At 33.8% G+C, this 4,897-nt stretch overlaps 1 protein-coding gene and 1 long non-coding RNA gene across 2 annotated transcripts in view; one reads left to right on the top strand and one right to left on the bottom strand.

Moving 5' to 3' along the window:
* LOC117114534 overlaps nt 1–4,897 on the top strand; it is a 20,740-nt gene that overhangs the window by 3,323 nt on the left and 12,520 nt on the right. The window lies entirely within an intron of this gene.
* Nucleotides 4,225–4,897, bottom strand: LOC117114525. The gene is made up of 2 exons (XR_004446381.1): nt 4,844–4,897; nt 4,225–4,796 (listed from the first exon to the last, which is right to left on the bottom strand). It is a non-coding gene; the product is annotated as an uncharacterized LOC117114525 (long non-coding RNA).

Genomic DNA, 4,897 nt, shown 5'->3' with positions numbered 1-4,897 from the left:
AAAAAAATGATACTAAGACAGATATTAAGGTATTTTAAATAATAAAAATTATTCTACTTGTGTACAATGTTTTTTTTTTTTTAATTATGTATCATCACAATAATGCTTTATAAATCATATCGCATGTTCTTAAATACAGTATATCAAATGTTGTATTTTCATTGATATCCGTTATTATGTTGTTGGGAGACCTTTACTATTAGCAAGCACCAGTCTTCCTAAGCATTAACTTGTTTGTCCATTTTTAAATGTTGCCCCTTTTTTTTTAATGTATGGTGTTTATTTTTTATTTTTCTATGTTTTGGAACGTTACTGTACTTGTATTCCCAAACTATTATGAAATAATAATAATAATAATAATAACAATAATAATAATAAAACTCTTACGCCCTTTGTACCACATCGAAACCAAGAGAAAAGTGAGCACACAATATAAGTAACACTTAAAATTTTTACTTTCCATTGCCTAGATTGAATTATATTGTTATGTATTGCCTAATTAAAATATATTTATATTTATCTTTTCAGCTTCTTTAATTGTTACGACGCAGGATGAAAATCAGATACTATGGTGAGATATGTTTACATCTATCCGGTTTTAATCGATATGCAAGCTACATGGAAACAGATGAACAGATGAACTCGTCATTTTGTCTCTGCATTCCTGCTGTTACAGACAGTTTTGTTTGTATTTTTAAAGAGACCTGGGACTTTCAGATGATGGGAAATTTATATTTTCTCTGAATCAACTTACTATTGAGAACAGATTGTTCAAAACCCCATACCTTTTTGTGAAAATAAATTTACACACTAATTACTGCACATATTAACACAAAGCGCAATAACATATTTTGTTGTGCAGTACTATAATATAGTGTGAATATATTGAATTTTCTACTTACAAAGTGCAATAGCAATTTCTAGAAAAATAACTGTCAGTATTAAGCTGATTGCATACCTTTAATTTGGATTCCTGATGATGTCATAATTAATATCAAAGTATTGAATCCCTAAACTTTGAGTAAGTATTATTCTGTATCCAAGATTAATCAGTGGACCTTTCGGTTTAATTTGGATTCTTGTATTTTTAAAGGTTTATTTTGTTCATTAAAAATATAACATGTAAAAAATAATGTTTGTGTCTATTTGTAAACTGAAGTGTAAGAAGAATGATGATTGTAAATGATACTGGCTATTTTTACAGATGAATATTGGATCATTGTTTACATTTATTTATATTTTAAATTTTCTTTATTTTAGAGCCATCCTAATTATTGCCATCAAAATATAAAATGTTATTCAATGCAAGCCTGTATTTATTATATATTAGCTGAATAAAAATAATATATATATTATACAAGTATAATTTTAACAGTTATCAACATTAATGCAGCAAAGCCTATCCAAAACCCCAATAAAATCTAGGCCTAAATCTAGGCCTAGCGCATGTATAACCAACGCGTAAAATTGCGCGTATGAGCCCGTGGAGTTGTCAAGAACGCCTAGTAAAGCCAAAATATTTGCTGTTTTCAATCGAAATTTTTTAAAAATCGGAAAAAAGTTGTCAGGCCAATATTTCACAGAATACGGGAACAGACACTGATTGTTCATTGGCGACCAACGATAACATCCAGAAAAATTGCACAATTTTGTACAACGACGATAATTACGACCATGTTTAGCGATATTAACATTTACGGAGTTAGGGCGTTGTTTGTTTACATTTTTACTGAAGACCGGCCTTACTTTTCTCGTTAAAATTCATGATTTATATATATATTCATGCATTGAAAAATTTTGTTTAGTAGCTGATATAATAATTAGACAAACAGAACATGGATGGGGGGATATTATACTCATATATTATTTTTAGCACAATTCTACTATGTACCAAAAAATGCAGTTCCACTAGGGTCGCACGATCCCAATCGCGACATGAGTGTGTTCGTTCGAGGCTTGCGGTGCATAAATATCTGAAAGGCGCGTTGAAAACACTTATTGTCCAAATATAGTGCGTATGAAACCGCTGTGCTGCAGTCAAATCCAGGTGTGGGATGGTCTGTTTCTTTAATGGGGCCACTCTCGAACGGCTATTGAGAATGGAACAGTTGACAGGTTCACTTACAGATATAATATATATGGCGATGCCATATCCTTTCTCACTCGCGTCAACAAAGACGTGCATCTGGTGACTGCTAGCAGAACTTGTGTCTAACCACCTTGGTACGGTATGATTATTGATAAGGGGCATCTCACTCCGCCATTGGAATTACATCATTCCATCCCTTGACACTATGTATGTCTTCCTGAAGTATCAGCCTAGCAGGAAGAATAGCGGGGGCGAGTAGTCCCATCGGGTCGAACACTGAGCTTAGTGTTGACAGTAATCCTCTCTTAGTCAGTCGGTTGCCTGTATTTCAATTCAATTTAATTCAATTCAAAATAAATTTGGTAGCGTGAAACACAGCAAATCATTTTCCGGGTTCCACTGGACTCCTAAAGCCATCTCCATTGGCAAACCGTTCTCATTTAGAATTAACTCTTGCAGTCCTTTAAATCTGCGCTCTTTAGGTATTGATCCTAGCACCTCCATGTCGTTACTTGACCCTTTAGTCAGGTTAAATCCACCTCGCTCACATAGGCCTGTTACTTCTCTAATGAAGGTCATAGCTTCTTTTCGACTATCGACACTTTTCAAGAAGTTATCAACATACACGTTCTTGAGTACTGCCTCTATGGTTTCCTGTCTGTGTATTTCCTTACCGTCAATAGTTGATTGCTTGAGAGCAGAGTTGGCACATGCAGGAGACGACGTAGCTCCGAACACGTGTACCTGCATACGGTATTCCTCTGGCTTTAGACTTAGATTTCCATCAGGGTACCACAAGAATCGCATGAAATCCCTGTCCTTGCTTGGTACTAAAACCTGAGAAATCATTAATTCTACGTCTGCTATCAACTCCACTTTCCCTTCTCTAAATCTTAACAGCACTCCCAAAAGGTTGTTAGTAAGATTTGGTCCAGGTAGTAAAATGTCGTTCAGTGCTACACCCTGACATCTTACAGCACAATCGTAAACAATGCAAAGTTTCTTCTTCTGGGGGTGGTAAATACCATGGTGTGGCATATACCACACCATTCCTTCATCAAAGTTAACATCCTCCACTTTCTCGACATAGTGCCTTTCCAGTAGGTTGGTCATAAAGGCAGTGTATTCCCTGTGGAACTCTGAGTTGCCCTTTAACTTATTTCTGAGTAGAACAAGCCTCTTCTCGGCCATTAACTTGTTATTCGGTAATGTCGCTGATTCCTTCGTATACGGCAACCCAATACAGTAATGTTTGCCTTCCTTCGACATAGTTTGTTTGATTCTGGACATGAACATTTTGTCCTCAACTGATGGCTGTCGTCGTGTGTCTAATCCCTTTTCTGGGAAATCAATATCCAATGCCCGTCTAACAATCTGACCTAATCTACTATATTTTTCAGCTTTAATGAATCTTCTTAATTCAGTCCAGTGAACTGGGTAACAACTAGCCTTAGAATCCTTTTTTACTAGATTCCATAGGACCAAGCCCAATCTTGTCCTGGTTGCTCGGGGCGTTCCTATAGGTCCTGTCCTGATGTCTAGTGGCGTGTATGCACTAGCTACCCTCATTCCAATCAAAAACTCGTCGACTTGTCTTATTTTCACTCCACGAGTCAATTTGTCAACATAAAAATATATAAAAAAAAATTCTAAATTCATAAAAATTCTATTAAAAAAACTATGAAAATTCTATTAAAACCCTATAGAAAGTCTATGAAAATTTTATATAAAAAAAACCCTTTAAAAACAATATAAATTCTGTAAAAATTTTTATAAAAAACCTCTTATAAATCTATAAACACTATTAAAAATCTATTAAAACTTCATAAAAATCTATTAAAACTCTATTAAAAATGTATTAAACTCTATTAAAAATCTATTAAACTATATAAAAATATATTAAAACTCTATTAAAAGACTTAAATATCTATAAACATTCTATGAAAAAACTATGAAAATATTATAAAACTCTATAGAAAGTCTATAAAAAATTTATATAAAAAACTTTTAAAAACTATAGAAAATCTATAAAAAAATTTTTATAAAAAACAACCTGTTATAAATCTATAAACATTTTATAGAAAAACCTATTAAAAAAAATTAAATATGCGAATAGTAATTTGTATAGAAAGTGTATAATAATAATAATAATAATAATAATAATAAGATTTATTAAGCGCACATCTCCACTAAAGTGCTCAAGGCGCTTGTGAAAACCATGAAAAAGCTTATCCTTTTAAACTAAAGGCTACCAGAAAAACGACCATAACCCACATCACTGCTTCCGTTTACCAGCAATTTAAGGTGCAAAGACCGGCTAGTACATGACTAACAGGTGTTCTCAGTTTTGTGGGCATCTAACTAAACAAATTAAAAAACAAAACAAAAAAAAAATCAATTCACAATAAATTAATTTCCTTGAGCAACAAAAAATAGATGTGTTTTCAGAGCACGTTTGAACAAAGCAGTCGACGAACTTGATCTTATTTCAAGAGGTAATCTGTTCCACAAACGGGGGGCCGCAACTACAAAAGATCTGTCACCCCATGACCTCATAAACCTGGGCTCAACCAGCAATTGTCTATCACCTGAACGAAGATTTCGTGATGGCACATGCCACACCAAGAGACTACGTAAATACTCTGGACCTTCACCGTTTAGCGTTTTATACGTGATTAAAAGGATCTTAAAAACGACCCTATAATACCTGTCTCTTATACACATCTAGATGTGTATAAGAGGACCCTATAATACACAGGCAGCCAGTGCAATTGTTGTAGAATTGGAGTAATGTGGTCAAATTTCCTC

This window comes from Anneissia japonica, unplaced genomic scaffold, assembly GCF_011630105.1.
Source record: "Anneissia japonica isolate Jap-2015-1 unplaced genomic scaffold, ASM1163010v1 scaffold1693_len225059_cov107, whole genome shotgun sequence".
Classification (NCBI taxonomy): Eukaryota; Metazoa; Echinodermata; class Crinoidea; order Comatulida; family Comatulidae; genus Anneissia; species Anneissia japonica.
This window is presented reverse-complemented; position numbering and strand designations above follow the sequence as displayed.